The sequence below is a fragment of the Thamnophis sirtalis genome, unplaced genomic scaffold (genome assembly GCF_051295495.1).
Source record: "Thamnophis sirtalis isolate CommonGarterSnake01/CBP01778 unplaced genomic scaffold, rThaSir2_p1.2 scaffold_3, whole genome shotgun sequence".
In the NCBI taxonomy this organism is placed as follows: Eukaryota; Metazoa; Chordata; class Lepidosauria; order Squamata; family Natricidae; genus Thamnophis; species Thamnophis sirtalis.
The window spans coordinates 51,588,658-51,600,854 of NW_028261383.1; the positions used below are offsets into that span (position 1 = coordinate 51,588,658).

The 12,197-nt window shown below is 36.5% G+C and overlaps 1 protein-coding gene across 3 annotated transcripts in view; it reads left to right on the top strand.

The window, feature by feature from the left end:
• The window catches only part of CHL1 (cell adhesion molecule L1 like), a 209,187-nt gene that overhangs the window by 10,851 nt on the left and 186,139 nt on the right, over positions 1-12,197 (top strand). The gene's annotated exons all lie outside the window — the stretch shown is intronic.

Below are 12,197 nucleotides of genomic sequence, written 5' to 3' on the forward strand. Positions count from 1 at the left end.
AAAGATGCTGCAAAGTTTCCAAAACATTTTGTTTAATGGGTGCAGATTTAAGACAAATAGAATAAGATGCTTGTAGTTTATTCAGTTAAACTAAACCGTCCATGGAACCATGTTAAATCAAAAGAATTTTGCCTTTTATCAGTGGAAATACGTATATAAGATATGAACACTTTGGGGGCATTTCTACACTCACAAATCTCTCAAACCCACCCAAAATCATTATGCACATGGTAAAGCCTATATTATCAAGCATCACTCTGCCACATTTTAAGTCAGATTTACTAGGCAGACCTCAAGTTGTATTACCACATTCATCATGTTCAAGCAAAGAGAGCCATAGAAACTAGCAATTGCAAATTAAACAAACAGAATATTAAAAAGTTATATTGATGTAGTTATTTGCCAAGCATATCTAAATTATATTAAAGTAGCCCAAATATCTTTACAATCCCCAAGGCATGTCACAACCTTTGAGCACCTCTAATGCTTGGAAATTGAAAGCTGAACATTTTGACACGCCGTACATTGCATCTATGATTCTGCATTAAGCAGAAAGAATAACCTTGAGGAACAGAAGCAAGAGTGACTACAAAGGCAATGATCAGATAAAAGAAACCCAAGTCTGAAGCAGAGCTGTTATCTGAGAAAGTGTCTCAGACCAAACTCTCCCGCAGTTCTCACAAAGATCAAGGGAGGGGAGGGGACAATTCAAACTTGCACAATTCTCTTGCTGCAACCTTATAATAAAAAGTAGTATCAGCCTGCATGACTTTGCCTTCTTATAAGGGCTGCCTTTGCAATTGATGCAAGGTGAGGTTTGTGTGTTAACCATAGCAAGTGAAGGGATTCTGTAACACCTGAAATAAAAGTCTATCCTGATTGTGTCAGACCTGGAAGCCATCTTTTTACATTGGGCCCTCAGCCTGCCACAATTTCTACTGTGGGAAAATGGGAGTGGGGGGGGGGGTTATATGGAGTATGGGTGAGATATAGTCAAAATGACATTCTTTTCTCAAGAGAGTCAAAGACACCTTGTCCTGCAGCTGTGATGGTGTGACTCGGAGGCATCCCCAGTTTTGGATGGTTCCTGATTGGATCATGTGATGAACATGTGAGTGCTGGCACAGGAACTTGGACTTTCATTTGGGTGGAGAAAACCTGGGAACTTTCAGATTTGGGTTTTCCCAGATGTGCCAATATGAGATCTCTAATAAAATTGAACTTTGAGGAAATTCAAGCCTCAGAGTCTTCTTTCATTATGGGTGTTATTTGGTACCCTGACAGACTGCCTACTGGACACAAAGCTGCCTATATTAACTTTTAAATGGCTCAGGGCCTGATCATGTAATGGATCTGTTCTCCTACAGTTAACATGTCCAGTTATTATTATTTAGCATATGGCAATAGTACAATTAGCCAGGAGGCTACAGTGTTAGTACAAAATAGTTATTTGGTTGCTAAAAAGTGCTAAATCCATTTAGTTCACACTTAGACACTATTTAGGGTGCACCACAGGAGAACAAGCTCTGCACAAGAAAGATGAGCAGCACCCTGAGAGGGCCTTCTCTCACCACTGTTGTTGCCTCTCATCATTTCCAGGCAGGTACAGCACCAGCAGGGGTTTCACCATCTGCAGGAAACACCATTATGTTTCACACCAATGTGGAACCTATTTATCTACTCACATGTAGCATGCTTTCAAACTGCTAGGTGAGCAGAAACTGAATCAAGTGACAGGAGCTCTCCCTGCCATGCAGTTCTAGGGCTCGAACTGCCAGAGCAAAGATAGCAAACTAACATCTTTAAGCCACTGAACCATCACACCTCTAACATGTTCAGTTTCTGACATCATCAGGGAAGCCCTTTCTGGAGATCACTGGAGGCTTTCAAGTCGGGTCTCCTGCTTGGGCAGGGGATTGGATTAGATGACCTACAAGGTCCCTTCCAACTCTGTTAATCTGAATCTAATTTAAAGATTCCTTAATTACTAGAAGGTCATCTTTCCAGATTATTCTTATATAGCCTCATCCAATTTCCAAAATAATTGATTAGCCCCTACTTGAAAACTGGTAAAAATCCATCTCTTTTTGCCCAGTTTTTAATCATTACTTGTACTTGTATTATTGATTTTAATTTTGCCTTGACTTTCATTGTATGTTCTTACCCTTACATTTTAAATCTGATTTTAAATTGCTGTCAGCCATTTTTTTTTGGGCGGGGGGGGTATTTGAACAGAAAAACAAGATGTATTTTTTTAAAAAAAATAGACATCCCACATTAATTTAACAGCATGTTTGGTGTGCATTTGTTACCATAGCAGCCAATTAAATGCTGAATAGTCACCACCGAAATAGAGTTGAAAATGTCCATTTTTTCAATAATTGACAGTAAGAACCATTTAACATTTGATAATATAATAAACCATATTCATGAATAGCCAGTCCTCTTTTAAAAGTTATACATCCAGTCCTCTTTTAAAGCCATCTAACTTTAAATGTTGATGACCATTGCTACATCTATAATAGAGTCATAGGACAAAATTTTTCCTGCCATAAATCATATGAGTTTCAATATAGATGTTGGTTTGATATAATCATTGGCAGCAATTAGTACTTCTTAAATAGCTGTCACTCTCCAACCCATGGAAACCAGACAGAGTTGTTTATACCACTAAACCTCATTGCCCAAATAGGTAGACTATGCTGATGTGCTTGCAGTTGCCTGCCCAACTATTGGTTCTCTGATTTCACAATTAATCTTATTCCTGAAGCCTGTATGCTTGCAAACTGCCACTCCCAGCCTCAAATATAGACTGCCTAAAAGAATTTACCTATGAGAATTTAAAAGTTGAACTCTTATCACCTGGGATGAATACTTTTTAAGGGCAATGGTACATAGAACTTTTTGCAATTGTGAGGTCAAAATTTAATTAAGTCAAAGTAACTCAGCAATATTTGCATCTTGTAATGCAAATAATAGGGGAGCGTAGTGGCCTAGCAGTTAAGATGTGGTACTTGTTGATGGGAAAGTTGGCAATTTGAGATGCAAGCATCATGTGACATGGTGAGCTCCTTTTCTAGCCCAGCTCCTGCTAACCTAGAAGTTGGAAAGCATGCGGATGCAAGTGTCAATTTCAAACTGAACTAGATTTGGTTTTCCTTTGAAGCTGTGCTGATGTGATATACTCATTAAAACAGCCACGTCTCAGAGTTCTGATTTGCTTGAGTTCATTAGTTGGAGCCTTGACAGTAAGTAGATAAACAGGTACCACTTAGAGGGAAGGAAATACTGTGTTCTGTGCACTTGGTATATAATCATGATGGCCACATAACCACAGAAGTGCCTTCTGACAATAATATCTCCCTTGGCTAGGAAACAGAGATGAGCACCACCCCCTGGAGTTGGAAACGAGTGGACAGGGGAAAACTTTATCTTTTTAAAATGCAAATAAATGTCATAGTTACTACTACCATCACCACTATTACAAGTAGAAGCATTTTAAGATTATGAATTTCTGTTTTAGGGAAATACTGTCCTATCCAGCAGAATTTGCATCCCTATCTCCAATTTTAGCATTGAGTTAATTTAACTTTGAGTTAATTTCAGCCTGTCCTCACTCATCCAATTTATTATTGGGTTTCAGTAAAAATGTACTATTGATTTGGTGCTTGGAATGTAATGGCATGTAACAATAGAGCTGGTTGGCATCAATATAACGATGACATTCTAAATCTCTAAATGTCCTAAACAATCAGTATTGCATGGAAGTTAAATAGTTGCACTTTCTGTCAATGGCCCAGCAGCAATAATCAGAATTATTGAAAATAACTGTTCCAGACAGATTGGTCAACAATATTGAAAGCAGATCTGGAATTAGTATTTATCTTACTCATTGTTTTTTTTAAAGCTAACTCAAATTAGCAAAACACATTATTCAAGCCAGAAAGAGGTCATCCATCAATAAAACCAAAACTACTTTAGCAAAAGTATCTTGAAAAGACATCTAGGCCTATTTGGTCTAGTGATTAAAGTACCAGGCTAAAAAGCAGGAGATCAGGAGCTCAAGACCTATCTTAGCCATGAAAACTGGATGATTTTTTGGGCCAGTCATCCTCTCAAGCTCAACCCACCTCACAAGGATGCTGTGGTGGGAAAAATAGAAGGAAGGTGTGTTGGATATGTTTTCTGCCTTGAGTTATTTTTTAAAATAATAAAAGCAAGATACAAATGAATAAAAATAAACTTGTAAAGATATGCCTTTTGAATCAATTTAGCAGAAATGGAATACTAGAGTTAAGTCTGTTGTTACAGTGATCTCACAATAGGCATTTAATAATTGCCTCTTTAGGCATGTCACCCCAAGGCAGCATCAAACACCTACTTAATCAAGAAATTATGGCTGATTTGAATATGCAGAAAGGACAAGAATTGAATAGAGAAACAATTGCCCTGATTCCACCCACTGTGCCCACATACTCAAGATTTATAAGCTGAAGCCAATTCAAAATAACAGGGCAGACGGGTCCCAGGTTTATATCACTGCAACCTGCCCAACACTCGGATGCAAGTTAATTAAGATCTGATTGGTGTAATTCACTCAGATTTACATAAATATTCTTAGACTATACTAGTGACTGTTCCACAGTATAGAAAGCAAGACCAGGCTAGTTTGCCTGGAGACAGAAAAGAAACTATTCTTTGCTGTCTCTATTGCCATTAAATAAATTCAATCTGATTTAATCTGATTTCTCCTGAAATTTCCTCCATTTGTATTCAATTATCATTTATTAATAAATCATGATCTGATTTAACTCTGAAGAAGTTATGAATGGTAGAAAATATAATTTGTCCTACACTGTGTCCCCCCCCCAAAAAAAAACCCTCTACCATTTTTGCAAATTTTCCTTGAGGATGAAATATATCTTTATCCCTTGCCTGATTTTTGGATGTTGCATAAAAGAGATCTTAGTATTAGAAAAAAAAAATTCATGCTGCATATCTAAATACCATTTGTTTCAGGAGCTCAATGAGCTGCAAGACATGTAAGAAAAACAGTCATTCTATCATAGATGTTTTTTAAATAAAAAAATTCATGAAACATGCACTGAAATTAGGAGATCAGCATAAAAAATACTGCTGGCGTCAGTATTTTAATAAAAAGGTTACAACTAATAAAGTGTCGGTACATTCTCAGTTTAATCACCTGAAACCTATTCCTGCATTTTTCTATGTATCACGCATGTCTCTGTGTGATTTGAATAAATGTTGCATATTTATAAAACTGAGATCCATTGAACTTCCAGGCATCTGCCATATGATGCTGTCATCCAATATTAATTATTCGTGGAAAGTAATTGAAAAATCATTCAATAGCCCTTGCTTTTGCAAGTACTGTCCACACAACAGTCTGTATCTCCAGACTTCCCTACTTGTTAAATTAATTTTAAAAACTCTTGAGAAATTGAAAGATTGACAATTTTTGTGGGATTTCCATGTTCAGCAAAAGATTGCTGAAATCTCATGATAAGTAATAGAATGAAATTTCTGAAGTGTTTACATTTGCTATCTTGTGAAAGTTGGGAGAAAAAAGTAAAGATGTCATTGTACAAGCTTGTATGAATTAACCCATGGCATGGGTAACCCATGAAATAGAATTTGCATTAAACATTGGCAAAGATTGTCTATTGAAGATACATAAACAAAAAAAAATAAAGTAAAATATCAGAAATATTAACAGATCAGTTATTTTCTGGAATATAACTGAATGCTTAATTTGAGCAAAATACACTAAATTAGGGACATATATTGTTATGCATTTGCTTGGCAATTTATAGAAATAATTATTAGTTTTCAAACACAGGTAATCATGTATGTATGTATTGGTAGACATGCAGGAAAGCCTGAAAACAAAAAAGAACAATGCAAACATGTTCTTAAACAAATTATCATTGAACAACTTCAATGATAATGTTATGAATTATCATATGTAATGAATCATCATCATCATCATCATCATCATTTTAGCTATTGCCTATCCACTGCGGGATGAAGGCCTCTTCCACATGTTTCCAGACTATATGATCTTGAGCTTTTTTTTGCCAATTGGGCCTGCAATACTTGCTGATGTTGTCTATCTTGTTTTACATCTCTTTTTGTGGCTGTTTTTTATCAATGGGATCCATTCTATCACTGCCTTGATCCACCTGCCATCAGTTCTTCTATGTGACCAGTCCATTTCAATTTCAATTCTTTTATTCTCTTGACTGTATCATATACTTTTGTTTGCTCTCTGATTCTTCTGCAGCTGTTGTGTATCTTGTCTTGTAATTCTGAACATGAATCTTTCCATGGTTCTTTGCACCACTTGTAGCTTTTTTATCGATTGTGAGGTTAATGTCAATATTCATATTCATATTATGAATACACTCTTCTAATGTAGGTTGTCCAATGATGAAACTAGAATCATGTCTCATTAAATGAATAGTAGTTTTAATGAAGATTCCTCTTAATTGAAGGAGACTTGTTGAAAGAAGAATGTTAATATCTTAAGGTATTCTACTTGTATAGTGAGATGCTTAGCTGCAAATAATGTTGTTTAGAAATAACAGTAGTAAAATGCTGCGAAAAGAAAATATCTATTTTTATTGCTGACTGAAAATCCCCTATGAACTTTTTGTGTAAAACAAAGCAAAAAATGAATTTATGATTTTGACGATTAGGCATGATAGATGATGGAAAGAAGAAAATTATGTTTTGTAAGCATAGAGTAAGAAATAAACTTAAAATTGTACTTATAATTGCAGTAGAGAAGAAACCTATGAAATAAGCTTGAAGGATCTTGGTATGTTTAGCCTAAAAAAGAGAAAGCTAAGGAAGATATGATAGCAGTCCAACATATGAAGGGGTGACACCAGAAACAGGGTGTGGATCTATTTTCCAGAATACCAGAGGATTAAAAAAAAAATCCAGTGGGAGGAAGTTTCCAGTGAAAGATCTAAACTTGATATAAAGATAAATTTTCTAACTGGGAAAGCTGTTTAGCAATGGAACAGCGTGCGCCCTGAATAGCAATAGCAATAGCATTTAGACTTATACACCTCTTCATAGTGCTTTACAGCATTCTCTAGCTGGTTTACAGTGTCAGCATATTGCCCCCAACAATCATTTGAGGTCCTCATTTTACTGACTTCAGAAGAATGGAAGGCTGAGTCAACCTTGAACCGGTCAAGATCGAACTCCTGGAAGTGGGAAGTTAGCTTGCAATACTGCATTCTATTCACTGCATCACCAATGCTCTATCATTGAGAATGTATAAGAAAAGACAGTAAAGCCATTTGTCCAGGATGTTATAAGTATTCTTACATTGGTCAAGGAGGTGGACTAGAAGACCCATTTCAACTCTATGATTCTATTATTTATATTTTACATACACAATACTTTATGAAAATAGTATATCATAATAATGAAATATATTAATTATTAAGATGTATGAAACTATAGAATGTTTTTGCTGATGTGTTTTTCCTCTTTTTGATTTAACTGGTCTCTTATTATTTTCCTTCCTTCTTTGTAACTTGATTACATTTTGGTGGAGTACTCTGAACCAAATAAAAGGCTGAATGCAGCCATTAAGCTACAAATATGTTTTTATTACATTTTTAATTCATACAATAACAAGATCAGATTACAAAGCTGTGATTGTACATGCTTAAGTGCTTGAATATAGGGAGGGCTGCAACAACAAGGGAATAAGTCAGAAAAGGCTGATCAGTACTAAAATAAATTCAATCAATATTGCCAATTATATCATTACTGCATAACAATTGTTGCCTTTTTCCTCTGATTTACAATGATTAAGCTGTGCCTGGTCAAAGGAGGCAATTGGCCATATTTCAAATTGTTTTCCTGCCAAATATTTTGCTCAGAGAACTCCCTGCTACTGCCAGTGGAAGACTCATAAATGCAAAGCTTATCATGCTTTTGACAAATATAGGTTTTCATACTCAGTTGATTCTGCTTTTAGTTTCTTGTTCATTAAAAAAAATATTGTACTATCCCTGATTATTATCTATGGAATTTTATTGCCCATACTATCTGGGTAAGCAAGCAAGCCACATTTCTGTGGGTTCTCTTGAATGTACCATAATTTTATAGGACTACCTGTCCCAACCAGAACTCATCTGCAGTGAGACAGTTTCTGTTACGTCCCAGTAAGAAAGAAAAAGATATAAATTATGGTGGAATCAGTGGTGGGATTCAAAAATCTTTACAATCAGTTCTGTGGGCATGGCTTGGTGGGCATGGCATGGCTTAGTGGGTGTGACAGGGGAAGGATACTGTAAAATCTCAATTTTTTTCCCCATTCCAGGGGAAGCTTACTTCAAAATCCCCATTTCTTCCCGATCAGCTGGGACTCGGGAGGCAGAGAATAGATGGGGTGGGGCCATTCAGAGGTGGTATTTACCGGTTCTCCAAACTACTCAACATTTCCACTACCGGTTCTCCAGAACTGGTAGAACCTGCTGAATGCCATCTCTGGGTGTAATGTAGTCCTGATTTCCAAGAGGGAGGGTGTATCATAGAGTTTGTATCTGCAATTTTTAAGAAATATATTAGCAACCAAAAGAAGGGAGAGGATGAGGATGGTAAGGGGGCTAGATGCCTGTCATGTTATCTCTGAAATCAAGTTGTTTTATTCCCAGCAGCATTGAGCATGTACAGGCTTTCAAACATAGTGTCTGGGGTATGGTAGCTTTTATACACAGCAATGTATTTGTCTCCTTTATAATAGTGCAATAGAAAATATGAATTTTGCTATCCTGCTTTGTAGAAAGAGTTCAGTGAACAATTACAACTTCACATCAGGATGAAAAAGTAATCATCTTTGTGTTGTAAATAAGTCTGTCTTTCGAAGTAACAACAGTAAGCTTATGAAGAAAAATGTGTTTTTCATTGTGATGTCAAGTCCACCACAGTTTGATATAGTCATCCAATTAAGTGATCAACAAAAAGTCATATTCTAAATTGATTCACTAATCATCAGCCATAATGTTGAAACTTATCATGTCTTCCATGCCCACATCTTTCTAAATTAGCTCAAATTAAGACATTTAATTAATTCTGTGTTGTATGTACACAGAGAGAGAGAGACAGAATGTGCGTGAGAGAGAGCAAGATAGAGGGAAAGAGGTTTAAAAACAAAACAGGTAGCTGGATTTGTTTCCCTTCAAAATTGAATAAAAATTATATATTATTTGTATTTGTGGATTATAAATTGTTATGTTCATGAATTAGGTATCCATGATTTAATGCTCATATCAGGGGTGGGTTTCTCGCCCCGTTCCAACCGGTTCAGTTGGAACGGGGCCGGCGGCGTCCTCATGCATGCGCGCGGTGCACGCATGCGTACTAGCGTCTGTGCGATGCTCCAGCTGCTTCTGGAGGATTGCGCAGGTGCTGTATGCGTCCTGCGCATGCGTGGAAGTGCAGAACTCGTCAAAACCAGGTAAGGACCGCGGGCGGGCGGGCGGGTGGGCCCTTCGCTGTTCCCGGAAGTTACTTACTTCCGGGTTCGCCAACCAACTGGTTCGCAGGGACCGCCGCAAACCGGTTAAAACCCACCCCTGGCTCATATTCATAACAAACACATATGAATGTGTAGACTAATATTATAGAATATGGCAGCCAAGGATTCAGAGGGACATATGATAATTAATGGTTTATTTTAAAGTTATGATATGATCAGATCCATTTATTGTTCTCAAATAGGGTTTCAGTTGTCCTTTTGTTGTCCATCCTGAAGAAAACCTTCCTGTATTTTAAGTTGCAAATTAAGAGGGAAATCAAACAGAAACCTCTGATGAGCATTAGTCCATTATATGTCTGCTCTCTTGAGGAAGCAGAGAAATTAAAAACTGCTTGATGATTGACACACAACTTAAGCTTGAGTTAGCCTCTGATACTAATGTCATTGATGCTTAGCAGAGATTTGGAACCAATTAGTCTGTTGAATAAGATATTTGGTCCATTGGGTAAGAATATGAAGGCCATTTATATAGTGAAGTAGATTAGGGTGTCAGAAATGTAGAGTACCACTTATGAATTTGATGATCTGTGTCAGTTTGATATTAGATTAATAATAAAGTTGTTACACAAGTTTGCAAAAATAGTGATATAAGATAATATTTCCACATTTTTTACTTGGGGTGTTCACTTTTCCTAACAATGCTTTTTAAATGTTTTATTTTAAAGATTAAAATGGTAATTGTTTTGTGGTTCATGTGCCAGTTTAGAAACTGATAACTTTAAATTCAGATTAATTCATGTTGAAGGAGTTGAAGTCCATTTTGTTCAGATACAGTTCTTTCTGCCTTCACATGTATAGGACAGTATTGCATGATAATATTGCTTGTTGCAGATATGTATTACATAGATGTGAGTCACATTTGTTGACAATAATTCTAATTCTAAGAACCGCGGTGGCGCAGTGGTTTGAATGCAGTATTGCAGGGTACTTTTGTTGATCACCAGCTGTCAGCAATTTGGCAGTTCAGGTTTCACTGGCTCAAGGTTGACTCAGCCTTCCATCCATCCGAGGTCAGTAAAATGAGGATCCAGATTGTTGGGGGCAATTTGTTGACTCTGTAAACTGCTTAGAGAGGGCTGTAAAGTACTGTGAAGTAGTATATAAGTCTAAGTGTTATTGCTATTGCTTTGGATTTTCCATTTTTATTCTCTGCCAAGGACAAGAATGTTTTTTACCTGAGGGTGGTCCTTGATGTTGCAACGCCACAACATGCAATCTTGGGGCTCCAGTATTGCTGTCGATATCTCTGTTCCTGGATGGTCCTTTTGGACCTAAACTGTTCTGAAGGAACAGTGATAGAGAAGAGCATGTCCTGCTGATCTCAGGGACATCGCAAAGTCGCTGATTGATCCTTTTTGCCAGCTACAAGAGAAGTAGCCAAAATGCCTGCAGATGGTTGGGACAAGCCCCTGAAACAGAAGCAGTACAGGAGAGAGAGTGTGTCAAAATGGTGAGAAAAAGTTTTATTATTAGAGAAGGCAACCCAAAAGACTTGGAGTTTAAAATAAAATTGAAGACAGAAAAAAATAAGCGGCGAATTAACCCTGGTTTAAAACTATCATGTTATCTTTTCTACCTTAACTTTGTTTGTTTTCTATGAATGGACATTTTACAAATGCCTCTTACTTTTAAATTGGACTGGTCTCTTTTTTTTCCTTCTTCCTCTATACTTTTTCCATTTTTTGTATTCGTGGATTAAAAGTTTCCTCTCTTGTAAGGCTTGGTTGGAGCGTAATTTTTAAACATTTTTCTCTCTTCCAGAGCTTGGAGTTTACAGAGAGAGGCAAAAACAGATGGAAAAGAGGCAACACTGCCATTTAGTGGCTAGAGGCTTAGCAATATCTGATAGCTATAGGCTTTGTTTACTGGTCAGTGGAAAACATTTTGTTTATACAGGTGTTCCTTTGAAGGAAAGAGAAAGTTTTGATTTGAAAAACTCCACTGAATTTGTTTGAAACCTAAAAAGTCTCAGATGTTTTGGCAGTGTTTATAATCTGGAAAATTGCACAATGTGAAGAAGAAAAGGCACTAACTGTACAAAGAATTTTCTTAGAAATTCAAAAAGTTTTAATAATCACAGAGAGAATTGAAAAGAGACTTGAAATTATAGATCAAAATACAGAAAGTATGGGGACGGTGATAAAGTTTGAGGACAGAGCTCAGAAAATCATAGAGACATATGAAAGTGATAAGAAAAGTGTTGACACTGACAGCAAACTGAGAGTGGAGGGAAATGACAAGTGTGAAATATGGAAAGAAGAGATCAATGAACTGGAATGAAGAAAGGAGACAAAATTTGGCAGAAATAATTAGAGTAATCTTGGCAGAAGCACAAATGATAACAAAAGTTAAACTGATAAAATGAGCAGATAGAGGGTTTTGAATCCTTATAAGACATGCAATGAACAACAAGTTATTAAGAAAAGTCCACATAGGACTTATCAAGTAAACACTTAGAATACAGACTTTACAAATGGCAAGAGTTATTGGACTACATTATTTCTGGAAGGATACAGGATGATGAAATGAAATGTCACAATAAAATTTAATTAAATGTAGTTAAATTTTGAGTGCTATATACAAGGTAATAATAGCTATAGTCAAATAAATG